Source organism: Manis javanica, chromosome 4 (assembly GCF_040802235.1).
Source record: "Manis javanica isolate MJ-LG chromosome 4, MJ_LKY, whole genome shotgun sequence".
NCBI lineage: Eukaryota > Metazoa > Chordata > Mammalia > Pholidota > Manidae > Manis > Manis javanica.
In genome coordinates this window covers 163735374-163763058 of record NC_133159.1, presented here as the reverse complement: position 1 = coordinate 163763058, position 27685 = coordinate 163735374, and the positions used below count along the sequence as shown (strand labels likewise).

Here is a 27685-nt window from a genome sequence, read left to right as displayed (position 1 = left end):
CAAATCAAAATTGAATGAAGATAATTCTTAGAATTGGTGGCAGTGATAACTGAGTTAGGAAGTAATTTCAGGGAAAAGAATTCTGGCAATCATGTTCTTACTAACCCAAGTTGTGAAACCAATTATATGATTTGGTTTAAGTTGTATATAACCAGACTTCTTTAGATGAAATTATTTTAATTTCTTTAAACAATATGCTTAGGTAATTTTCTCTCTTCCTAACCTCTTTTACTCAAACTGTCTCCACTATTATAACTCATGGTTTCCTGCAATTTTAACATAAGGAGAACTTAATTAGAATGTAGGGGTACTTCTGTGTAGATACTTTCTCAAGTCATCAAGCAGTTTTCTGGTGTGCTTTATTCATGTACCTATTACATATCTAGTGGGCATCAGAAGTTTTACTGTAGGTCAGCAAGGCAAAAATTGGGGGCATTAGGCAATAATTTGATATTTAGAAGTCTTCAGAATACACGGTCGTCGCTTTGTGGTCAAAAACAATTGACTGTGTGAATCTAAGTATTAAAATAATCTGATATGAAGTATAGTTTTGTTGGTACTTTTAAATGCAAAAATAAATGAGAGCATTTCTGATTATTAATGCAGATTTTTTTTTGAGAGGGCATCTCTCATATTTATTGATCAAATGGTTGTTAACAACAATAAAATTCTGTATAGGGGGGTCAATGCTCAATGCACAATCATTAATCCATCTCAAGGCCAATTCTCGTCAGTCTCCAATTTTCAGAAGCATAACGAACAAGTTCTGACATGGTGAACGAATTCTTACATAGTGAATAAATTCTTACATGGTGAACAGTACAAGGGCATTCATCACAGAAACTTTTGGTTTTGATCACGCATTATGAACTATAAACAATCAGGTCAAATATGAATGTTTGTTTGATTTTTATACTTGATTTATATGTGGATCCCACATTTCCCCCTTTATTATTATTATTATTTTTATTTTTAATAAAATGCTGAAGTGGTAGGTAGATGCAAGATAAAGGTAGAAAACATAGTTTAGTGCTGTAAGAGGGCAAATGTAGATGATCAGGTGTGTGCCTATGGACTAAGTATTAATCCAAGCTAGACAAGGGCAACAAAACATCCACGGATGCAGAAGATTTCTCTCAAAACAGGGGGTTGAGGTTCTGAGCCTCACCACTGTTGAGCCCCAATTTCTCACCTGATGGCCCCCCTGCGACTGTGCCTCTCTTAGGTTGTTCCTCCCTTGAGGAATCTTACCCGTCTCTGGCTAACCAGTCATCTTCCGGGGCCATACAGGGAAATATAAAGTTGGTAAGTGAGAGAGAAGCCATATTGTTTGCAAAGGTTAGCTTTTTACTTCTTTGCAGATTTATGCCCTGTGGCTTCTATGCCCAGCACTTGTCTGGAGGTATCTTTACCAACTGGAGGAATTATGATACTCGGTAAATTTGATATGAGGCACGAATTCTATTTAAGGGTTGTAATCAGGAAGGAAGAAGAAAAGCTATAGAGGTAGCATATGGAAGAAAACATGGGAGGATTGATTATTTCTTTGACATATCTTCTTGTAGAGTACGTTAAGCATGTATAGGTTTTAAACTACTAACTAACTTGCGCTCATATATTAACATAATAGGAATACGGTGACATAAACAAAGCAAATCTATAATTACCATCCATCTCCAGTGAAGCCAAGAAAACCATTTAGGCACCCTAGGTATTTGTGAAAATTTGTCTATGATATGATGGATATTGTCCAACTGTACTTGAACAGTCTGAGAGAAATCAGACTAATTAAAGCAACCCATTTCTGGGATCTGTTCACATCCCATATGTTCTTTTAACCGTAGATAGTCTATAGTCATAAGATTTTGCAGTGCTACAACTTGCACCCCTCCCAACTCCTGGTTGAGTTCCAACAGTACAGATCCGGTCAAATTCGTTGTCTCTCTGTATGCACATGCCAGCCTAGACATCTCCCTCCTCATTCCAATGGCAAGTCCAGGAGACGGTGGGCTGGATGCAGCCACAACCACAGCATTGCCCAGATCCCTGTGGAGGCTTTTTGATGATCATCCCCCGGCACGAGTCCTCCAGAGAGTGCTGATGCCGGAAGCTCCTCCTCATATCGTATCTTAGTTCATTTTCTGGGTATCCAAGCTAGGCCTTGATCTTCTGTATAGAAACAAGCAGACCCTTTGCCCACACTTTGACATGCCCTCTATACCACTGTGTAGAACTCATTGGAGGTCAGCACACAGGAACTGCTTTTTTTTTTTTTTTATTAAGAGAAAGGAATATTATCAGAAAAGAGTACCTCCATAGCTGATCATCTGACACCCTTTAAGTGATCAACATTAACGATATTTAAAGCATGTGTTGATCTTTGATTTACCAATAGTTTTATCCCATCAAGGAGTAATCCCCCTTTTCTTCTTTCTTTCTTTCTTTTTTTAATCTTTAATCTACACTTACATGGAGAATACTATGTTACTATGCTCTCCCCTATATCAGGTCCCCCCTAAAAACCACATTACGGTTACTGCCCATCAGCTTAGCAAAATGTTGTAGAATCACTACTTGTCCTCTCTGTGTTGTACAGCCCACCCTCCCCTTTCTCCCTCCCCCCCCATGAATGGTAATCTTAATACCCCCTTTCTTCTTTCCCCCCCTTATCCCTCCCTGCCCACCCATCCTCCCCAGTTCCTTTCCCTTTGGTACCTGTTAGTCCATTTTTGGGTTCTGTAATTCCGCTGCTGTTTTGTTCCTTCAGTTTTTCCTTTGTTCTTATACTCCTCAGATGAGTGAAATCATTTGGTATTTCTCTTTCTCCGCTTGGCTTATTTCACTGAGCATAATACTCTCCAGCTCCATCCATGTTGCTGCAAATGGTTGGATTTTTCCACTTCTTATGGCTGAGTAGTATTCCATTGTGTATATGTACCACATCTTCTTTATCCATTCATCTACCGATGGACATTTAGGTTGCTTCCAATTCTTCGCTATTGTAAATAGTGCTGCGATAAACATAGGGGTGCATCTGTCTTTCTCGAACTTGATTGCTATGTTCTTAGGGTAAATTCCTAGGAGTGGAATTCCTGGGTCAAATGGTACGTCTATTTTGAGCGTTTTGATGAACCTCCATACTGCTTTCCACAATGGTTGAACTAATTTACATTCCCACCAGCAGTGTAGGAGGGTTCCCCTTTCTCCACAGCCTCGCCAACATTTGTTGTTGTTTGTCTTTTGGATGGCAGCCATCCTTACTGGTGTGAGGTGATACCGCATTGTAGTTTTAATTTGCATTTCTCTGATAATTAGCGATGTGGAGCATCTTCTCATGTGTCTGTTGGCCATCTGTATTTCTTTTTTAGAGAACTGTCTGTTCAGTTCCTCTGCCCATTTTTTAATTGGGTTATTTGTTTTTTGTTTGTTGAGGCGTGTGAGCTCTTTATATATTCTGGACGTCAAGCCTTTATCAGATCTGTCATTTTCAAATATATTCTCCCATACTGTAGGGTTCCTTTTTGTTCTACTGATGGTGTCTTTCGCTGTACAGAAGCTTTTCAGCTTAATGTAGTCCCACTTGCTCATTTTTGCTGTTGTTTTCCTTGCCCGGGGAGATATGTTCAAGAAGAGGTCACTCATGTTTATGTCTAAGAGGTTTTTGCCTATGTTTTTTTCCAAGAGTTTAATGGTTTCATGACTTACATTCAGGTCTTTGATCCATTTTGAGTTTACCTTTGTATATGGGGTTAGACAATGGTCCAGTTTCATTCTCCTACATGTAGCTGTCCAGTTTTGCCAGCACCATCTGTTGAAGAGACTGTCATTTTGCTATTGTATGTCCATGGCTCCTTTATCAAATATTAATTGACCATATATGTTTGGGTTAATGTCCTGAGTCTCTAATCTGTTCCACTGGTCTGTGGCTCTGTTCTTGTGCCAGTACCAAATTGTCTTGATTACTATGGCTTTGTAGTAGAGCCTGAAGTTGGAGAGTGAGATCCCCCCTACTTTATTCTTCTTTTTCAGGATTGCTTTGGCTATTCGGGGTCTTTGGTGTTTCCATATGAATTTTTGAATTATTTGTTCCAATTCATTGAAGAATGTTGCTGGTAATTTGAGAGGGATTGCATCAAATCTGTATATTGCTTTGGGCAGGATGGACATTTTGACGATATTAATTCTTCCTAGCCATGAGCATGGGATGAGTTTCCATTCATTAGTGTCCCCGTTAATTTCTCTTAAGAGTGACTTGTAGTTTTCACAGTATAAGTCTTTCACTTCTTTGGTTAGGTTTATTCTTAGGTATTTTATTCTTTTTGATGCAATGGTGAATGGAATTGTTTTCCTGATTTCTCTTTCTATTGGTTCATTGTTAGTGTATAGGAAAGCTACAGATTTCTGTGTTAATTTTGTATCCTGCAACTTTGCTGTATTCCAATATCAGTTCTAGTAGTATTGGAGTGGAGTCTTTAGGGTTTTTTATGTACAGTCTCATATCATCTGCAAATAGTGACAGTTTAACTTCTTCTTTACCAATCTGGATTCCTTGTATTTCTTTGTTTTGTCTGATTGCCATGGCTAGGACCTCCAGTACTATGTTAAATAACAGTGGGGAGAGTGGGCATCCCTGTCTGGTTCCCGATCTCAGAGGAAATGCTTTCAGCTTCTCGCTGTTCAGTATAATGCTGGCTGTGGGTTTATCATATATGGCCTTTATTATGTTGAGGTACTTGCCCTCTATTTCCATTTTGCTGAGAGTTTTTATCATGAATGGATGTTGAATTTTGTCAAATGCTTTTTCAGCATCTATGGAGATGATCATGTGGTTTTTGTCTTTCTTTTTGTTGATGTGGTGGATGATGTTGATGGATTTTCGAATGTTGTACCATCCTTGCATCCCTGGGATGAATCCCACTTGGTCATGGTGTATGATCCTTTTGATATACTGTTGAATTCTGTTTGCTAATATTTTATTGAGTATTTTTGCATCTACATTCATCAGGGATATTGGTCTGTAATTTTCTTTTTTGGTGGGGTCTTTGCCTGGTTTTGGTACTAGGGTGATGTTGGCTTCATAGAATGAGTTTGGGAGTATTCCCTCTTCTTCTATTTTTTGGAACACTTTAAGGAGAATGGGTATTATGTCTTCTCTGTGTGTCTGATAAAATTCCGAGGTAAATCCGTCCGGCCCCGGGGTTTTGTTCTTGGGTAGTTTTTTGATTACCATTTCAATTTCTTTGCTCGTAATTGGCTTGTTTAACTTTTGTGTTTCTTCCTTGGTCAGTCTTGGGAGGTTTTATTTTTCTAGGAAGTTGTCCATTTCTTCTAGGTTTTCCAGCTTGTTGGCATATAGGTTTTCATAGTAGTCTTTAATAATTCTTTGTATTTCTGTGGAGTCTGTCATGATTTTTCTATTCTCATTTCTGATTCTGTTGATTTGTGTTGATTCTCTTTTTCTCTTAATAAGTTTGGCTAGAGGCTTATCTATTTTGTTTATTTTCTCAAAGAAGCAACTCTTAGTTTCATTGATTTTTGCTATTGTTTTATTCTTCTCAATTTTGTTTATTTCTTCTCTGATCTTTTTTATGTCCCTCCTTCTGCTGAGTTTAGGCCTCATTTGTTCTTCTTTTTCCAGTTTTGATAATTGTGATGTCAGACTATTCATTTGGGATTGTTTTTCCTTCTTCAAGTGTGCCTGGATTGCTATATACTTTCCTCTTAAGACTGCTTTCGCTGCATCCCACAGAAGTTGGGGCTTTGTGTTGTTGTTGTCATTTGTTTCTATATATTCCTTGATCTCTATTTTGATTTGTTCATTGATCCATTGATTATTTAGTAGCATGTTGTTAAGCCTCCATGTGTTTGTGAGACTTTTTGTTTTCTTTGTAGAATTTATTTCTACTTTTACACCTTTGTGGTCTGAAAAATTGGTTGGTAGAACTTCAATATTTTGGAATTTACTGAGGCTCTTTTTGTGAGCTAGTATGTGGTCTATTCTGGAGAATGTTCCATGTGCACTTGAGAAGAATGTATATCCTGTTGCTTTGGATGTAGAGTTCTATAGATGTCTATTAGGTCCATCTGTTCTAGTGTGTTGTTCAGTGCCTGTGTGTCCTTACTTATTTTCTGCCCAGTGGATCTATCCTTTGGGGTGAGTGGTGTGTTGAAGTCTCCTAAAATGAATGCATTGCAGTCTTTTTCCCTCTTTAGTTCTGTTAGTATTTGTTTCACATATGCTGGTGCTCCTGTATTGGGTGCATATATATTTAGAATGGTTATATCCTCTTGTTGGACTGAGCCCTTTATCATTATGTAGTGTCCTTCTTTGTCTCTTGTTACTTTCTTTGTTTTGAAGTCTATTTTGTCTGATATTAGTACTGCAACCCCTGCTTTCTTCTCACTGTTGTTTGCCTGAAATATGTTTTTCCATCCCTTGACTTTTAGTCTGTGCTTGTCTTTGGGTTTAAGGTGAGTTTCTTGTAAGCAGCATAGATGGCTCTTGCTTTTTTATCCATTCTATTACTCTGTGTCTTTTGATTGGTGCATTAAGTCCTTTTACATTTAGGGTGACTATTGAGAGATATGTACTCATTGCCATTTCAGGCTTTAGATTCGTGGTTACCAAATGTTCAAGTTTAGCTTCTTTAGTATCTTACTGCCTATCTTAGCTCACTTATTGAGCTGTTATATACACTGTCTGGAGATTCTTTTCTTCTCTCCCTTCTTATTCCTCCTCCTCCATTCTTCATATGTTGTGTGTTTTGTTCTGTGCTCTTTTTAGGGGTTCTCCCATCTAGAGCAGTCCCTGTAGGATGCCCTGTATAGGTGGTTTGTGGGAAGCAAATTCCCTCAGCTTTTGCTTGTCTGGGAATTGTTTAATCCCGCAATCATATTTAAATGATAGTCGTGCTGGATTCAGTATCCTTGGTTCAAGGCCCTTCTGTTTCATTGCATTAAATATATCATGCCATTCTCTTCTGGCCTGTAGGGTTTCTGTCGAGAAGTCTGATGTTAGCCTGATGGGTTTTCCTTTATAGGTGACCTTTTTCTCTCTAGCTGCCTTTAAAACTCTTTCCTTGTCCTTGATCCTTGCCATTTTAATTATTATGTGTCTTGGTGTTGTCCTCCTTAGATCCTTTCTGTTGGGGGTTCTGTGTAATTCCGTGGTCTGTTTGATTATTTCCTCCCCCAGTTTGGGGAAGTTTTCAGCAATTATTTCTTCAAAGAGACTTTCTATCCCTTTTCCTCTTTCTTCTTCTTCTGGTACCCTTATCATACGAATATTATTCCTTTTGGATTGGTCACATAGTTCTCTTAGTGTTGTTTCATTCCTGGAGATCCTTTTATCTCTCTCTATGTCAGCTTCTATACGTTCCTGTTGTCTGGTTTCTATTCCTTCAATGGCCTCTTGCATCTTATCCATTCTGCTTATAAATCCTTCCAGGGATTGTTTCACTTCTGTGATCTCCCTCCGGACTTCATCCCACTGCTCTTGCATTTTTCTCTGCATCTCATCCCATTGCTCTTCCATTTTTCTGTGCATCTCTGTCAGCATGTTCATGATTTTTATTTTGAATTCTTTTTCAGAAGGACTGGTTAGGTCTGTGTCCTTCTTAGGTGTTGTCTCTGTGATCTTTCTCTGCCTGTAGTTTTGCCTTTTCATGGTGATAGAGACAGTTTGCAGAGGTGGTACAAGTGACCGCTGGAAGAACTTCCCTTCTTGTTGGTTTGTGGCCTTCCTCTCCTGGGAGAATAGCGACCTCTAGTGCTTATGCTTGTCAGCTGTGCGCAGACAGGGCTTCTGCTACCTGCCCGTTTGCTATGGAGTTTATCTCCGCTGTTGCTCTGCGCGTCGCTTGGCTGGGGCTGCTCCTCCAAAGTGGTGGAGCCCCGTTGGAGGGGGAGCGGCTGGGAGGCTATTTATCTCCGTAAGGGGCCTCTGTGCTCCCTGTTGCCCAGGGGGTTAGAGTGACCAGAGATCCCCAGATTCCCTGCCTCTGGTCTAAGTGACCTGTCCTGCCCCTTTAAGACTTCCAAAAAGCACTCTCCAAACCAAAACAACAACAGCAACAACGAAAGAGGAAAAAGAAAAAAAAAAAAAAGGAAAAAACACATGATTTTCTTTGTCCTCAGGCACCGGTCTCAGGCACCCGCCCACCGGAACCACCACCCTGCCTCCCTAGCACCGGGGTCCCTGTCCCTTTAAGGCTTCCAAAAAGCACTCGCCAAAAAAAAATACTGCTCCGATTTCTATCCACCCGCTGGGAGCCAGGGGGAGGGGCACTCGGGTCCCGCTGTGCCGGGGCTTGTATCTTACCCCCTTCACAGGCGCTGGGTTCTTGCAGGTGTTGATGTGGTATGGATGTTGTCCTATGTCTTCTGGTCTCTATTTTAGGAAGAGTTTTCTTTGTTATATTTTCATAGATCTATGTGTTTTTGGGAGGAGATTTCCACTGCTCTACTCATGCTGCCATCTTGGCTCTGCCCCCTAATGCAGATTTCTTAATCTGAAGATGTTCAGCACAGATTTAGACAGTCTATTTAGGTCATATATGAGATATGCAGCATATAAGATATGGTGATAATGGAATCCATGAGTGAAACTTCAAAATTATTTTCAGTGACAGACATAGGAATTTACTACTGTAATCATAATTATTAAATGGACTTACAGATTAACTTTGTACCTTCATTGTAAGCATACCCAATCTAGATCTCAAAACTGGTAAAATAGGGCGTGGCCATTCACATGACAAAAGATTCACTCAGGATGCCGTTAAATAGTGAGGTCCTCAGCAACGTTAGAATACCCTCATGTCACTACTCCTAGTGGGCTGCTTTTCCCTTTCCTTCAGCATCTGCTCAAACCATCGTGTAGTTCCAGGAAGTTAGGGGCTTTTATGTTTTGCTTACTGCTGTGTTCCTTAAACTCCAGCGTGAAGTCTACACGCACAGTATGTAAAGCACAGGCCCTTGATTGGAAGGAGGATCTTGAGGGAAACCACCATACACTTGTGAGCTTATGCCCTAAGTAGGGAGACACCTGCCCCCTTGCCTGTCTGTTGTGACTGTGAGTGGGTGTGGTTCTTTTGTCAGGCTTTCAGGTTCTTTTGGAAAATGCAGAGATCTAGGTGATTATATTTCCATTACTAGGTTTTTTTAAAACACTGTGAACAAAGCTATTTGTGACCTGTGGCTTCCCCGTCTCATAATACCATTTTTGGTGACTTGGTTGGCACTCAGAAGAAGGACATCAGCATTAATTTGGCCAACTGACAGAAAATTACGATGTCGTCAGAGAAAATGGTGGCTTTGTTTTCAAGATACTCCAAACTAAGGCCAGAATGTGCATGAAATGTCATTTAAGAATATATAGTAGAAGCTTAGTGGGTGCTGTTGCAAAGAGATGGAGATTTTATGGAGACAGGACAGGTCTGCGAGCTCCTGGCCCACATGAAGGTAAACAGGGGGCCGTAGGGAAGATTAGCTCCTTTGAAGGCTGGAAGGGCATGTGTGAGTTTTGAAACCTGCAAGGAAAGAAATGAGAAAGAAACACAAGTGGTGCCAAGAGGGAAAATGTTTGGCTATGCCTAAAAATATTTTGAGTGCATTTAAACGGGGCAAAGTGATGACGAAACTGACTTAATCCTGATACTCCTCAACACATAAATCTCTTTGTCATAAGGTAACTGTCTATCCAAACAGTGTTCCTTGGCCTGCAATTAACTAAAGCCCAAGACCCTTTAAGGCTGGAATAATTTCTTCTTCATCTCTGTGTTCCTTTCATTCCACACATAATGAGGACTCAGTTAATATTTATAGAGCAGAATTACTCAACTAGAAAAAGAGGGTTAGAACCTAGTTAAGGCAGTCTGATGATAGAACTCCTTTCCCTTCAATAATATATTATCAGTAAAGAAGAGAATAAGGGGGAAAGAAAATTAGGATTAGGATCTGAAATCAACAAAAGTTAACAATTTATCTTTGAAAAATCAATTTGTCTTTGAAAAACAGTTATCTTTGAAAAATCCCTGCATTGCTCAAAAAAGTCAACATACATGATTTTGTGTATATAACCTTTTACTTTTTGGTGCAAATGTGTAGTGTACATAGTAAGATACAGTTTTTAATGCCCTAGTATCATTATGCCCAGGAATTAAGTGAATGTGGCTCACTCTAAGTGTGACTGCTAGGAACATTTAAGCAACTTTATAAAAACTTTAGTTTGCTGGCTCTCCTGTGGACAGTTTTATCATCCCTGTGACCCTCAGTTGAACTTCATTTCTTTCCTGATGATGTTGGTAAACCCATCACCGTTCACTTGCTGGATGACCGTGAATTGTTGGTAAATGCTAAAAATCGTAAATTGCACAGGAGAGATTGAGATTGACTTTTTCAGGCTGGATTATATCCCTGGCCTGGGGTCTCATGCTCACTTAGTGAGATTTCTGCCTTATGCAGATTTTTAAAATATTTTTGTGTTTCTTAATACCCAGCTGCTTTCTTTGTGTTTTCCCCACCTTGGAGTTTCTCTTCCCATACATGTTTACTCATCAGTGAAGCTAAATGGTACCATTCCCATCTTAGTGATGAAGTAGGTTCAGAGAAGTTAGGTGACATTCCCAAGGTCACAAAGCTAATAAACAGTGGAACTAAAGGAAAGGAGATACCAGGGATAGAGCAGGAGCATTAGGGAGAGCTGTCTTCTTTCTTCTGTTTCATAAAGTTGTTACTTTCCAGGAATTCTCACATTTTAAGGTAAAGTTGGAGTACCAAGTAAGTAATTAATAAGTGAAGAAGAAAAGAAAACAAAGATTAATTCAAATTAGATTGATCTTATCATAGTGGAGTTTCAAGGCATTAAGTGATCAAGGAGTTTATGCGTGAGAACTTAGCTTTTCTGCATGCCTTTTATATTAAGCAGTAGAGACCCCATCTGTTCTGCCTTCCTCTAAAGTTTGCCCTGGTTCTTTTGAAAATAGTAATAATAAAAGTAATAGCCAGGTTTTGTATAGTACCTACTATATATGATACTTAATAAATGTTTGTTGAATTAAAACTATGGGCATACAACCCTACAGGATAACTATACCCATTTTATGGACTAGGAAATATGCAAAGAGAGGTAATATAATTTCCCTAAAATCGTGAATTCTAAAATTCAAACTTAAGTTTGGGTGACACCAAAGCTCGTATTCTTTCTTCTGTATAGTAAAGCACCAACTCTAGGAATGACTACCATGTGGCTTTCTTTTCTCTCAGTTCAAGCATTTTATTCATCTCTTGAAAAATTAGTTTGTCATAGGACTCCTGAGAGTAAATAATTTTTCTGGGTCTCCCAGATCCTAGATCTGCATTGATGTCCTCTGTTATTTGGGGAATCTGCTTCATCTAGCTGAGAGAGAATCTCTTTGCTTTTTGGAATCTGAATCATTTCCATTTAGAGATCAGGGAGTAGGAATGATATCAGACATAGTAGTTTATTTAGGTGTGCTTCCTATTGATGTCACAGTAGTTCCTAGAGAAACATTAGTTGAAATGAGGCTCAAAAAAGGTAAGTGGTTTGCTCAAGGTCACAAAGAAAGTTATAGAGTGAGATTCAGAAATGGTCTTCCTTTACCAGATACCATGGTCTTGGCAGTGCATTCAGTAAATAGTACCTAAGAATGCCATTTCCAGTGTGAACTGTTGCTATGTTATGGCAAAGAAGAGTAGAATATTTATTGCACTAAAGTTTAGAACAAATTCCATGAAATTTATTTCAAGCATAACGGCAATAATCCCACACGCATACCTCATTTCTCTTAATCCTTGCAACATCCACGTGCAGGAGAAGGATGCATGGAAAGTGCAGCTTCTGTTTTTAGCAGACTGGATCCTGGAGGTGACATACCTACCCAGAGTCTCACAGGAGGTCACAAGGATAACAAATGTGTTCCCAAGGAAAAGGGAAGCTTTAGAATGAGAGATGGCTATAATTAAAGTAATTAGGAAAGAAAGGTTCAGTTATCAAGGAAGAAATGAATCAGCAGCAAGTTTAAACACAAACTGAACTATGGGTGTTTCTCTCGTGGTAGCTTATTTTGAGAGAGTATGATGCCATCCATGCTCAGAAAGCAGCCTGAACCTAGAATAGGAAGACCAAATCCTAAATATTCTGCGGACAGTGCACATCATACTTAAGAAAATAATTATCTTGTCAAATCTTTAATTCCTGAGGTTGGAATGATCTAAGTTTTATAATTGTTAGATGTATATAATGGGTGCCCCTTGCAGTGGATACCTTCCTCTGTTTCCAGTACCTGGCAACCACTGTTTTGTCTTTTTCTCCGTGCAGCTTTAACTTCTCCACAGTGTGGCATACATGGAATCATACAGTATCTAGCTTTTTAAGTGGCTTCTTTCACTGAGTAGAATGCATTTGAGATTCATCCATAGCATTGCTGTTACCAGCCATTTGTTGCATTGTATTTCTGAGTAGTATTCCCTCGTATGGATGTTCCATAGTTTATTTATCATAAGTCACCTTTTGAAGGATATTCCATTTGTTTCCAGCTTGGGGATAAAGCTATTATAAACATTCATGTACACATTTTTATGTGAATATAACATTTTATAACATTTTATTTCTCTTGGGTAAGTATCCAGGTATGGGATTGCTGGCTAATAAGCTAAGTATATTTGAATTTAGAAGAACTGACAGGCTGTTCTCCGTTGTGGTGTACCATTCTTCATCCCCATCAGCAATGTATGAGCATTGTGCTTGCCATGCACGCTCGCCAGCACTTGGGTTATTTTGGTTTTGTTTTAAATCTTAGCCGTTTTAGTAAGTACTTAGTAATATCTTACTGTGGATTTAATTTACATTTTTCTAATGACCAATGATGTTGAGCATGAAGTTCCTTTTTTATATTTAAAATTATCATATAGTGTTCATGTTTTCCGATTAGTGTATCTGGTCAGCAGCGGCCCACACCAGCAGCAGCACAGCACCTGGAAGCTTCTTAGGCACCAGGACCTGCTGAAGCCAAAACTCTGGGAGTGGGGGTTGAGAGTTTTATCAGCCCCTCCAAGTGATTCTCCTGTGCACCAGAATCTGAGAACCATTCACCCATCACTGGGTATCAGTATCAGATATGAACCTTAAAATCAGAATTTGGTCCCTATCCCCAGAGATTCAGGTTTCACTGGGTCTGGTGGGGCTCAATTGCGTAAAGCTCTGCCTTTTTTTTTTAAGTTCTCCAGGTAATGCTTAGGTACAAGGGTTGAAAATAATCTGCTAAAGGTTATTTAGCTAGGCACTCTAGAGAATGCAAATCTGGTTTGCAATTCCAGATCCCTTGCAGCTTATTACCTAAAAGTGAAGATCTGTGTGTACATAGCATAGTTGTGGGCATATGTAAGTTACTCAGTAATTATTTGATGAATTAGATTGTATTTTATCTCCTGGAATTGAGTATAAACTAACTTTATTATTCTGTATCTGAGAGCTTCATTTTTATATTCCATCTTATACTTAACGTTCATTCATTCAGCAAGTGTTTATTGACTGTGCTGGGAATACAACAGTGAACAGAATAGGCAAGTTCCTGTGTTCATGGTACCTAGTTAGCTTCTACTTTATCTTATATAGATGGAAGTGAGTGCATCTCTTACTAAGTCTAAAATAAAGGTATCCACCTATAAGCATAAATGATAGCCTTAATAATCATATTTGTGTATTTGTTGTATTCAAGTACTTTCCTTCAGAGTTATTTGCCTTGTATGTGTTAAAAAGTATATATTAGTCATGAAATTGTTTTCTAGATAACTTCTTATGTTTACTTATTTAATTATTTAGATATATTGATAACAGTATTCAGGGGGTAGAGACTGTCCAACCCATGGAAAGAGCTTGGAGTTTGGAATGAGAAAGTATCAATTCAGATTCTAGCTCACCAAAGTAATAGTTGTATTTTTAGAGTTACTAATGGTTGGCATAAATTCTCAAGTGGAAGGAAGCAAGCTCAGAGTGTTATAGTCATTTTGCTAAAGGATCACAAGATTTTAATGAAGGAAGTAGAAAGTATTGCTAGACTGTCAAGTAGTTAAGGATGTTCTGTCATTGAAAAGAGTGTGAAAAAATTTATGTTGATAGGAACGAATCACTTTTCAACACAATATTGGTTTTGGCAAACTTTTCTTGATAGGGAAGCAGAGTCAAGAACCACACTATTCTCATAATGAGCCATCCTGTGTCTTGTGAAATGTACTTATAATGAGCAGATACAATGGAGCTGCAGCTGTCACTATATGCTGTATGGCCTTTAATATATTAGGGATTCTCTTACAGATGTGCATTATATTTAACTGGGGAGAATCAGCTCTGCTGTTTGCACCTACCTATTTAGTTACCTTTTCTTTTAATCACCTGATAATGTATTTCAAATTATATATTGTTAGTGAACACACACCTCCTATAAGCAGAGCATTGTGCTAGGCACAATGAACAGAGGCAGGTAATTAATGTGTTGGGAATGAGAGAAAAAGGATACTGGTCTCTTGAGATTGCAGGGTCCTAGAACTTGACATGCAAAATTTGAAGAAGAAATGAGAGTGGGGGTTGGCCTGGGGGGAGGAGGCATAAATAAAAGGTGCTGAGTGGAGTTTTAATGGAGTAAAATAAAGGTAGTTAATTTTTTTAGATAAAATAGTAAAGGTTTCAGAGTTAGATAAATGAGTCAATTTCCTTTACTGTGGGATTCCTTAGTCTTCATTTTGCAACTTGCAACTGGGTTAGAAAGTCAGTCAGTTCAGTGAGAGCAGGCCCTTGTCTGCCTTGATAGATACTGTCTGTCTGTGGTGCCTAGAACAGCATGGGACCAGTGCTTCACATGTATTTGGGGGATGAATGAAAGACTACAAAATGGGATTAAAACTTAGTTCATGGAACTTTTTTTCCCCTGGGAAAAATATTCCATGGCAGCTGTTTCGACACCCAGTAGTCCTGGGAGTGAGGTAATAGGTCGGATAAGGAGGTGCATCCCTTTTCACCAAGGCTCCTTTTGCAGACCTGGGCAGCAGCCTTGCTCTCAGGATGAAGTGTGACTGCCGGTTGGCTAGAGGTGTTCCCAGACTTACTGACTACTCTCCTTTCCCAGTTTGACCATTGGGTGCTTACCACTGGAAAGTACTTCCTTCCTCCTTAGCAAGGGGGGGCACTATTCTTTGACTTCATTTCAGTTGCGTAAAGCAGGAAGCATACATGTTATACCCAAGAACTTTGAATTCTTTCTCCCGACCATCGGCCTTCGTGACCCCCGTCTCTCCTGTTAGGTGGTAGCATCAGATATCCCCCCCATACACAGTGTATTAGGTTGACAATGCTTCTTAGATTTGATGGCATCGTGGAGTCAAGAAAATATAGTACCAGCTTATTTAGGTAATATTTTCTTTCTGCTTCAGACCACAGTGATTTTTATCTTAAATTTATCCAAAGCAAAAAATTATTCCTACAAAGTGATGAATAGGAATTTTCAGCCACTGAACAAGATGTGCTATCTGGGCCCATTCCAAAAAACCTCTGCCAATCCCCTCTTAGTTTCCATGTGCTCCCACTGCTGAGGCTGCTCCATTTCAGCCTCCTCCCTGTTCCCTGCCCCTGACTTGCTGCCTGCCAGTTTCTGCCGCAGTGATTGACCATTCTAAGGTATTAATCTGGTCATGGTCGTCTGCCACATGGCCCCCTGTTCCTCCTGGAATTAAGGCCCTCCTGGCACCAGGTTTCTTCTTTTACTTTCTCACTACTCTCCTTTCTAGCTCTTTGATCCACACATTTGCAATTCCCAGAGAGTATTATGTTCGCTTTCACCTGCAGGTTTTACACTAGCTGGTCTCGTTGTGGAATATTCTGTTTACTCCCTCTCTCTTTACTTGGTTATAGGCAAGTTCATCTTTCTGCCTTATCACAGATATCACTGATTTCAAGAAGTCTTTCCCAAGGTAGAGTAAGTACACATCTAGAATGTGGGACCTTTAAAGAAGTTTGTAATGTGGAAAGTGGTTTAAAGTCTTCCTAATTTAACTGCAGATTAGGAAGATTAGCAGGTAAGATTGTTTGGCAAGAAGAGGAATTTGAAGCAGAAGTTTATGGTAGCTTTGAAATATGTTAATTGTTTAAATAGGTGTACAAAATGGAAGCCAATACAGAAGTATCCAATTTATCATGTGATTTTGAACATGTATTAATACCACCCTTTAAAATAAAATATTCTGCATGCATGTGCTGCTTTTGGTGGGTGGTACATGCTGGCACAGACATACTGAAATACTAACTTTCTCATCTTGACTGACCTTTGACTTGAATAACAAGTTCCCCCGTGACCCCACCTCTAAAAATAGAAAGTATATTATTTATGTTTTCAGAATTCCAAGCTTTGAGAACCTGTGAAACTGTTCTTTGTTTTTGCTCTGATGGCCATTGGCCTGCAGTTGAATTCTGGTAATTGCATGGGCTGGAGATTGGAGGTCATGGTTGGAGGAGAAGAGGAAGCCCCAAAGGAACAGAGGGTTGGGAGACGCATGTTGAGAATTATAGGTTATAGATACCAACATGGTAGTTAATAGAATACACCAGCTGTATATGAGGATCAACCTTAAGCTTTGATAATACAATGATGATTTAAGATAGCTATAGTCAACTGAAAATCACGTGCAGAAGGTGTACCAAGATGTTTAAGAATGATTTCCTGGTAATTGTACTTTTAGGAATCAGTTTTTACTAAAATAGTACAAAATGAGTATGCTTTACCTACAAAGATATTTCTCAGTGATATTCAGTAGGAAAATTTGAAAATAATCAAGAGATTTGTGAAAATCATTTATCAAAACAATAAAATGTTTAGAAAATGCTTTATCATATATTGTTAAATGTTAAGGCAATGTAAATACTGTATATGTATTGTGATCCCCATTACCGGGGTAAGGAAGTACTGGTAAGCGCCATGAACAGAAGTAGGAAAAGGCGTAGGACCCAAGGACCAGCAGGCGATCCAGTCACATCATAAGTACATGGGAGATAAGATTAGAAGGGTAAGTTGGGGCCTGAGTTACAGAGTTTTTTTGTTGCTTTGAATAGGATAGTTTAATTAGTAAGTCATGGGGTACATTAAGTTTTGTCATTAGGTGAACCATCTGTTTAGACTTGAACCTTAACAAGACAGATCCAGATATGGTATTTATAGCGATAAATTGAGAAGGGAAGAGGTTTTGTTACAGTGGTCCAGTCAAGTACTGATGACATCCTGAATCATGTTGGGAAATAGGGAAGAGAGAATTAATACAAGAGGTACTGTAGGATTTGTCAACTTATTTAAAATAATAATAACAATAGATGATAGCCAAATAAGAAATTGAAGATGGCACTCAAGTTCCTAGTTTGAGTAGATAAGAAAGAGGTGGTGCCATTAAAAGAGGCAAGATGTCTCATGGAGGATCTGGTCTTTAAGTGACGTGGGAGGATAACTTTAATTAAATTATATTATATTTAGGGTGCTGGATTTTGGCATAGATCTTTACCAGATGGTTGGAAATGAGAAAGGCTTTGGTATAAAACTCTGGCTAATGAGAGGGAGATAAAGGCTTTCCACATGCTTCCAGAAGATGGTTGGAGTCATGGGGATAGATGACCCACGCAAGGGGAGAGTCCGAGAGTCAAGGAGAGGAAGAAAAGGAGGAGCCAGCACGGGATGCCAGGGGCTGGAAGGAGGAGCAAAGGGGGCTTAAGGGTCAAAAACATTAAAGGGAGAAAGAGTTTTTTCTTCTTCGCATAATTTTCCTATTTTAGTTGAATTGCCTATTACCAGGGATGCACAAATCTCTCAGTCTGATTCTGAAAGCTATTCATTTTTTTCATGTCTCAAAATTTGTTAACTGAATTCCATAATCTAATGCGATGGGGAAATGGAAATAGCTTTTTGTTTTTTAATTTTTTGCATTTCTACTCCTTGTTGGTAGTATTGATTTAGAGTTTCACTGCTTATTTTGCCCCTCCCCAGTTATAGGTATTTAAAGCAATGAAGACTACGAGGTGGACACCTGACTTCCCCCATCCAATTTTGTAAGCAAGATACACATGGTGTAAAGAAAAAAAATGTCGTGGTGCATTAGGGGACAGTGATGAGGGTGTACTAATTTATTAAATAATAGGTTTTTAAAAAAATCAGCAAAAAAGATTGCAAATACTCTATTTAGAAATTTTGCTTTAATCATAATTAGAGTTTTTATTTAGTCATAATTAGATTTTAATGATTATTTAAAAATAAATATTAAACATGTAGGAATGATCTACATTGGCTGTCTAAAACTTCCGTGGAATAGAAATTAGCATCGTGGCACCATGTAAGTGTTCAGTTTTACAATTAAATGGTGATGACTTAGCTTTTGTTGTGTAACAAACCACACCAAAACTTAGTGACCTCAAAATAACTGTTATTGGGCTTGTGCTCCCATGGATTGGCCGTTGGGACTGAATTTAGCTGGGTGGTCCTTCTGCTGGGCCAGTTAGGCTCCCTGATCGGCTTGCAGCCTCTCCATCTAGGACACCCTCAGTTGGGACAGCTTGTCCGCACCCCAGGTGGTCTCATTCCCGAGCAGAATAGTTCAGATTTGTTCCCATTATGGCAGGAGGGAGATAAGAGCCTCAAGAGTGGAGGCAGATCTCCTGAGACCTCGGCTAGGAAACTGGACAGTGTAACTTTTGTCAGACTATTGGTCAAAGCAATCACAAGGCAGTCCAACTTCAAAGGGTGGGAGAATAGACTGCCTCTCGCTGAGAGGTGATAGCAAGTATTGTGGCCAGGTTTTCAGCTACCAACCAGCTCTTATTTGTTTGTTCATTTTGAATACTCAAATACCAGTTTTTAACTACTGAAACAGTACTGGCTTTCTGTGTGTGTGTGTGTGTGTGTGTGTGTGTGTGTGTGTGTGTGTGTGTGTGTGTGTGTGTGTGTGTGTTACTAACCCACAAAAGCAAGAGGTATTTGAAATGACCTCAATTTTTTGAGTCATTTGTTTGATCAGGGACATGTTTATTCAGATTTAAGTAAAACTAAACTACAACTGGTTTACTTATATAGTATTCGTTGAATATCTTCAAGTGGCTTATTGATGCCTGGCACTGGGCTAGGTATCTAGGAATACAGAAAAAAGAAACGTGGCTTTTTTTTTCTTTTGTATTCTTATAGGATGGACAACATTTATTCAAGACAACAAATATTTATTGTTAATGTGTCAAGCACTGGGCTTTAATCAAAGATAATACCCAGATGGGTATGACTTAGTCCTCTTAGTGGACAAGAGAAACATTTAAAATCACTGCAGTTCCAAGAAAGATAAGTGCCGTGAGAGAAATACAAGCAGAGTGCTATTGAATTAGAAAAAGATAGTGAGCAAATGAATCAGGATGTGTGATTCACATAATTAACACCTGAGAAGGGAGAGATCTTGGAAATCAGGGGGTGATGGCTTCATAGAGAAAATGAGTTTTGAACAAGACTTTGAAGATCAGGTAGAATTTGAGTAAGTGGGGAGGTAGAATCCTACTCAGTTTAGGATTGAGTTGTGTTGTCCCAAGAAGATAATTATTTAATTAAAGAGAGTCGTTTAAAGTGGCAGATATTAAAGAGCATGAGATAATCCTGTACATGACTGTAGAAAGCATTATGCTGGGAAGACAGCTGGCAAATTTTTTTCCCTCCAGCGGTGCCAAGGCTTTGTTTTCCTTCAGCAGTATTTGTGCTCTTTGGTTGGAAAACTGAGTAGAGAATATTTATTTCACTCTATAAGGGCAGTACCCATTTCATTTTCACTGGGTAGTACTCTGCTCAGTCATGTATTGATTAAAAAATAGAAGCAAAGATTATGTCTCCCTCTTGACAAGGAAATCCAAAATTAATTATAGTAAGGAAACCCCCATGGAGTAATGTCAGCTGGTACTTTCTACAAGTATGTCTGGATCTATTTAAGAACTAAGCTGGTAAAAAGAAACTGGGGAAATTCCTTTCCTAAATTTGACAGGTAAATTTGTCTTTCAGATGTTCTGGTGTAGTTAGTCCTAATTAAACAATTTAAACTATTTTGAGAGGTATTGATTAAAGTGCATTTCACTTAATGCTAATTGAATAGTACAATATCTAAACCTATACCAGTTGCCAAAGTGCTCAAATAACTATATATTGAGTAATAGAATGTAAGAATTATGGTTTTTAATTTAGTAAGTCAAAGGCAGTATTTCACTGTTTAAGTGGCATTTAAAGAACCTGAATCCATTGTCTAGTTTATCAGTGCCTTTCCTTTGAAAGCAGTGATGCTCAACTAATACTGTCTTAACTTGAATGTTACCAGATGATGAATTTCTGTAGAACTCCTTGAGGAACTTTTCTACTACAGTTATTTTTAGTGATGGGCATTTTGAGAGTTTATAGTAGTTTTTATAATTTTATCCATTTCAATAGCTGGAATGTGTGTTCATTTCAAAGAGAACATATCATGGGGCTTTTCTAAATTGAAAATAGCACGTGAAAGTATCTTATAAACTGCAAAGTCCTATACAAATAAGTGTAAGGTAGCATTATTATTCCGAGATTGGCACTTGTTCTCTCAGGGTCCCTAGTAGTAGTTCACTGCTTAGTTCTAGAGCCACACTTTTTGAGTTCAAATTTGGGTTCAGCCCCTTAATAGCAGTGTAGCAATGGTATGCTCTTAAAAACCTTGCAGTACATTACATACTCCATTTAAGGTGGCGTAATAATAGTATACCTACTTCATAGGGTTGTTGTGAAGATTAAATGAATTAATATATGAAAGTGACTTAGAATAGTGACTTGGCACATATTAAATGTTATATAAGTGTTAGCTGTTGTTTTTATCAGCACCTTCATTATCCCTGCACCATGCAGAACAGAGAGATAATTGCCCTGGGCTATATGCTGCTCAGGTTTTTCTCTATGGAATTCCTCTTCTCTCCTAGCTTTGCATTTTCCTCAGATAGAGAACCTGTTGTGGACAAGGACTGAGTCTCACCGTTTTCTGTCCTCAACATCTAGCATAGTTCCTGGCTCATAATAGATATTCAGTAAGTGAATGGATTGCATTCTAGATTCATGCATATGACCTACTAATAGACAAGTGCCATATAAGAACGTGGAAAAGGGAGTAGCGTTCAGTATCGGCATAACATTAGTCCCTTTCTGATCCACTTACTCTTTGTAGACAAAAATGGCTTGTTCCTTTCTTCCTCACCCGGTTGGCCTCCAGGACACCTCCCCAGCCTTCCATACTGTCTCTCCCAGGCAGATTTCATTCAGAGTGCCTTCTGTGGGAGATCTTTGTTAACCAATCCTGCTCAAGATAGCCCCTTCCTCTCTATAGCACTTCTTGTATATATGTATTCCCTGCCCCTCTTTATAGTTTTTATCTTTTTGATAAAATTCACAAAGTAAAATGACTATGTAGTGAAAAGTAGGGTCTTTGCCTCCATGGAGGCAGTTGTTGCCAATTTCTTATGTATTCTGGTAGAAATATCACTCTGTGTGTGTGTGTGTGAGAGAGAGAGAGAGAGGATGGTAGCATATTAGGCATACTGTTCTAATTTGCTTGTTTCACTTAATATATTTTGGGTATTCTGCAATGTCAGTGCATATAGGGCTTCTTCATTCTTTTTAATGGCCATATAGTAACTCATAATTTTTAACCAGTCTCCTGATGTTGGGGATAATTGTTTGGTACCGACATTGCTGCAATAACTATTCTTATGTCTACAAAATTCCACCTAAGTAGTCTATATCTGTAAGGTAAATGCTGGTGAAATTGCTGAGTCAAAACATATGTGAAATTTTAAATTATACTATGAAGGGCAAACTGCCTTTCATAAAGATTATATTAATTGAAATTCCTACCAACAATGTATGAGTGAGACCATTTCCTACATAATGGCCAACTCAGGTGTTATTGAACATTTTGGTCTTTGCCACCTACATGTCCCAGATAAAGTGCTCTTACTCTGTGTCATATTGTTCATTATCCTTCAGAATATTTCCACTTATCTCCCTTATATTATCATCTCTTTGCAATTTAGGATAATCTGATATTTTCATTGACTTTGTATTCCTTAACTTTTAGGAGAGTTTTAGTTTCTGATGTTCTATCCCACTGGCCATGTATCCAGAGTTTTGGTGTGGGAAATGTACTCATTCCAGTAGACTCATAGACACTGAGAAATAACTAGTGGTTACTAAGGGGGAGGAGTTGGGACAGGTGGGCGAGGAGGGTGAGGGAGATAAAGGGGCACAATTATTCACAATCACAGTATAAGTTAGTCATGAGGACAGTAGTACAGCGTGAAGTATATAGTCAATGATTCTGTAACACCTTTCTTCATTGACAGATAGTAACTGTACTAGAGGGGGTGAGGATTTAATCATATGTTTAGCTGTTGAACTACTGTGTTATACATTTGAAACCAGCATAAGATTGTTTATCAACAGCACTTCAATTAAAGAAAAACAGCAAAGAGGAGGGGAGTCTAGAGAAAGGCTAGACTCTGCAAGGCTTCTCAAGACGTGTAAAGCGTGGGGAAAGAAAAGAAAATATCATCATTCCATTATGCATCTTTGCATTGTTTCCCTCCATGATTACTTAGACGTCCATAGTGCTCTGTGACTGTTTATGGATTGATTATCTTATATGTGCAGAATCTATATATGTAATTTTGTAGCAGAGAGGGCTTTTGCTTTCTAAACATTTTATAATGGTCACTGCCGTTGTGTTAAATATTTTACTTTACATTGTCAGTATCTGTTATATGTACCCATATATAGGAAACATTGATAGTGCTCAAAGCCACCCCATTTACTACTGACTTTTCCCTTGCCAGAGATGCTAACTCTTGAAGATACCAATTAGATTTATGACTGGTTGCCCACTAGCCCTTGATAGAGCCTTTCTGGGTCTACACTGCAGAGCTGGGTGAGTTAGGTGGGAAGAATCTCTTAAAAGTTGCTCTTCTTGGAGAATGAAGAAGTTCAGGGACTTGGTTGAGCTAACGGGGTGCCACACACAGAGCTGAGGCCATGAGAGCCAGGCCACTGTGAAGGGACACCTAGTTCATAACCAGGCTATTTTGTCACCTCTCCACAGACAGCAAGGTGAGAAATGCAGAGAAGGTAACCATGTTGTTAGCCAGGCTGAAGTTTGAGGGGAGGGAGGATCCAAGAAAGTGGTTCATTATCAAATCACTGAAAGTCATTGCCAGGGCATGAATTATTTTTACATGGGTTATAAATTTGGGATGGTTGGTCAGATAAAGAGATGGTGGGCTAGAAAGTACTGACTCACAGAATCTAAGTAATCCCTTTATTAAGATAGCAGAACTGTGGGATAGGATGTCTCTGCTCTATACAGCTGTACAGTTTCTTATGCACTACACCTGAGCACCTGGCCGAGGAGGCATGGGATGACTACGTGCTGGCCTGTGCTCTAATCCACAAAGTATGTACCTGGTGTGCCTGGAGGAACATGTGCCTTTTTTCTAATTCATCTGCTAATTCAAATGCTCAGGGTAGGCAAGCAGAAGCTTTGTTCCATGTATCTCATGGCATAGGCTTACTGTGAAGGACATTCTCTAATCTGTTAAAAAATAATCTTAGGATCAATGCATAATAATACTTTCTGATCTAAAAGTTACATTTAGCAGTAAATGATAACAACCGGTCATAGTTCTATTCCCTTTTATATGATGAGAATGGGAAAGAAAAGAGCTTAAATATTTGGTGTAAAAGAGTATGCCTCTTTACGAAAAAAAGAATCTTGAACATTTGTGGGGCTTTTTTTTTTTTCATTTTAAGATTTTATTCTCTGCTCCCTACCTAGTTTTCCCTTTGAGGACACCGCGGAAGCAAAATGAATCAGGCCATAGAAGAAGGTCCTTTCAGCCTTCGTAGGTTACCAACATCTCAACATTACACATGAAGCAAGTCATGTTATTAATCACATTCTCACTTGGCAAGGGTTAGGTGTCCTGACAACGTGATTTGAATGCCCATCTCCTTCACAGGCCTGAGCTTCTCTCTGGTTATTTTAATAAATAAGCATTTTTATGGAGTGATTTAGCCCAGATTTTGTGTCATGAATATCAGAGTCTACCTAAGGTGCTCGTGCTTTCCCACCTTCTCTCTCTCTTTTTCTAATGTTGCAAAATCAACACATTAGCTTGAAAGGTGAGTTTTGTTTGGCTCACACAGTGTTGGGATTTGTTGTTTTTAAATGGTTTAGATCAGAGCTGTACTTCTCGGTCAGACACCATTCTTGACCATTACTTCCTTTGTCTTCTATCTGGTACACTTTCACTGCTTTTCCTGGTAGGCATTCAAGTTTGCAGTTCTCCGTTTACGTGTAGGATACCCTGTGAACATAGAATTAAGGCAGGAAATGAGAAGGTAGAGTATAGTTTGTACCCCCTAAGAGCTTTATAAAGAGGCATTTTACAATTGAATAAAGAACTCTCTCTATTTTCAGTGTTAAGAAATGTTCTTGAACCTAACCATTTTGTATCAATATCATTCCCACAAAGCACTGTTCATAGTTAATTACTACCGGGCTGGTCTGGGCCTTACAGCAAAAATAAATAGAAGGTTGGTGGACAGAATTAGGGAACTGTATCGAAGTTTAGAGTACCAACAGTCAGTAGTAGGGTCAGTCACTTCCAGCCAGAAAATACACAAATAATGAGTTCAAGACAAGTCATAGGTCACAGCAAGGCAGACAGACTGGGGCATAGTAAGAGCATCCAGGGCCCATGGGAGCAAGAGAACCTGCATCTGGGTCCCTCACATTAGGACATTACATGAACATTAAGGAACAAGGTCAGAATCAGCAGGAAAAGAGGCTGGAGCCAGGCTGAGTGTGTGGGGCTCAGGGTTCTGATGGGGGGTCCCAGGGTCCCCAGATAAGGAAATGGGTCACTGAGAAGTGAGTACACAGCATTACATGAAAGAAAAATGTCTGCTTCTTTACAGAGCAACCTCCTTTGCTTAGGTTTTTCTTTTTAATGAGTAGACTATAGTTTAGAAGAATTTTAGGTTTAGAGAACAATTGAGCAGATAGTACAGAGATTTCTGATAAGTTTTCCCCCTCTACCCATTCCCATTTTTAGCATCTTACATTTTAGTGGTACATTGTTACAGTTGTTAAACCAATAATATTAATACTGTACTATTAACTAGAATCCATCACTTATATTAGAGTTCATTCTTTGTGCTGTCTTGCTCTGTGGGGCTCTTTTGTGGTAAGTATAAATATAACATGAAATTTACCATTTCAGCTATTTTTTGGCATACAGTTCAGTGGCATTAAGTATATTCACATTGTTGTGCAGCCTTCACCACTGTTTGTCTCTAGCACTTTTTCCTTATCTTGTACTGAAGCTCAATATCCATTAACAATAACTGCTCTCCTACCCCTTGACTCTGGAAACCACTGTTCTACTTTCAGTCTCTATGTATCTGACTGAGGTACCTCATAAATGTGGAATTATACAAAATCATCCTTTTTTTTTTTTTTCATTTTCCTTCTTTAGATTTGTGTCTAAGAACTTCATTCTTTTGGATACATTTGTAAATGGGATTGGTTTGTTAATTTCTGTTTTGGGTAGGGTAGTTTATCTTTTTGTACATAGAAATGCAACATTTTTCTGTATAATGACTTTACATCTTGCAATGTTACTGAGCTTATTTATTAATTCTGTTAATTTTTTTGGAGTTTTAGAGTTTTTTTTAAATAGAGTATCATGTCAATCTGCAAAGGCTGACAATTTTACTTCTTAACAATCTGGATGCCTTTTATTTCTTTTTCTTGTCATTTTCTGTGGCTAGGACTTTCCAGTACTATGGTGAATAAAAGTGGTGATACTGGACATCCTTCAGTTGTTCCTGATTTGAGACAAAATGCTGTCAGCTTTTCCCCATGGACTATGATATTAGCAGTGGGTAAGTCAGATAAGGCCTTTTTTATGTTGATATAGGTTCTTTCTATACCAACTTTGATGAAATGTTTTATCATGAGTGGATACGAATTTTGTCAGATCCTCTTTCAGCATGTATTGAGATGTTTGTATAGTTTTGATCCTTCCTTTGGTTAATACGGTGTTTATATGTATTAATTTGCTGGTAGTGAGCCATTCGTGCATCCCTAGAATAAATCCCATTTGGTTTGGTGAATGATCCTTTAATGTATTTTTGAATGCAGTTTGCTAATATTTTGTTGAGGATTTTTACAACTATGCTTTACAGGAATATTGGTGGGTAGTTGTCTTTTTTTTATTTTTTATTTTTGGTAGTGTCCTAATCTTGTTTTGGTAACAGTGTGATTTTGTCCTCATAGAAATGATTTTGTAAGCGTTCCTTCCTCTTCAGTTTTTGGGAATAGTTTGAGAAGGATAGGTATTAACTCTTATTTCAATGTTTGGGTGGAATTCTCCAATGAAAACATCTTGGACTTTTGATTGTGTGGAGTTTTTGATTACTGATTCAATTGGTTACTAGTTGTTAGTCTGGTCAGATTTCTATTTCCCCCAGAACAGGTTTTTAACATGGTATGATTCTAGGAACTTATCCATTTCTTCTAGGGTGTCAAATTTATTGCCATGTAATTTTTCATACTTATCTCTTCAATCCTTTGTATTTAAGTGGTGTCACTTCACTTCTCTTTAAATTCTATTTCTGATTTTGACTCCTGTCCTTTTTATTTAGTGTTTATTTCATTTACTTTCACCGTGATTTCATTTTTTTCTTCTATTTTCTATCTTCTAACTTTTGCCATCGGTCGGGGGCGGGCCTGCGTCGTGGCGCCTCGCGCTCATTGGCCCTGAGGGCCGTCTGTCGTGGACGGGCAGCCATTGGGCGCAGAGTGCGTAACCCCGGGGGCGGTGTAGTAGCTGCAGTCGCCGCCGCCGCCGCCGCCGCCGTTATTCAACGGTCAGTAGCATCGTGAGCGCCGCAGGGACACCAGCCGGCGCACGCCTTCCGTGCTTCGGCCCGCCTTAACGTCTGCGCAGCGGGCCGGCGGAGACCAGATGATGGGCCCGCGAAGTTCTGGGCCCGCGAAGTTCTGGGCCCGCGAAGAACTGTGCTGTGCTGCGCCTTCCTCCCGACCTCGCCCCCCAGCCTTGGATCGCCGCCTCGCACCCGCTGGGCTCCCGGCGCCGCACTCGCCCCTTCTCGTCTCTCCCGCGACGGACGGACGGCGGCGGTCGGCCCGGACTTGGAGCCGCTGGCCCGGCCGGCCGGACTTCAGAGACCTCGGCTGAGAAACGGCTCCCGCTTCCGCGGATCTGCGCTGGAGGTTCCAGAACGGGCCCCACTTCAGGGGTGAAGACGACAGCGACCGCTCTGCGGGCTGGAAGGTACGTGGCTGCGGGGCGCGGCGGGACCCCTGCCTCCGCCTGAGGGCACGGGGAAACCGGACCAGGGGGCGGCAGTGCGAGTTGCTCGGCGGTCAGCGCGTGTCCCGGCCGGGGGCCTGGAGTAGGCGCGCTCCGCCGGAGGGGCCGCCCGGGGAGGGAGGGAGCCGACCAGGTCCAAAATCATCCTTTTGTGTCTGGCTTATGTCACTTAGCGTAATGTCTTCAAAGTTCATTTGTGTTATAGCA

The 27685-nt window shown here is 39.4% G+C and overlaps 1 protein-coding gene across 5 annotated transcripts in view; it reads left to right on the top strand.

Annotated features, from left to right (window-relative positions):
• The window catches only part of LOC140849278 (serine/threonine-protein kinase TAO1-like), a 135688-nt gene that overhangs the window by 4898 nt on the left and 103105 nt on the right, over nucleotides 1-27685 (top strand). Inside the window, exon 2 of one of the 5 annotated variants that reach the window (XM_073236279.1) lies at nucleotides 25911-26024. The gene's annotated coding sequence lies outside the window, so the exon portion shown is untranslated. Of the gene's footprint in view, nucleotides 1-25910; nucleotides 26025-26606; nucleotides 27440-27685 lie in introns of those variants that run through there. The other 4 variants (XM_073236276.1, XM_073236278.1, XM_073236275.1 and 1 more) reach the window with 4 other exon arrangements.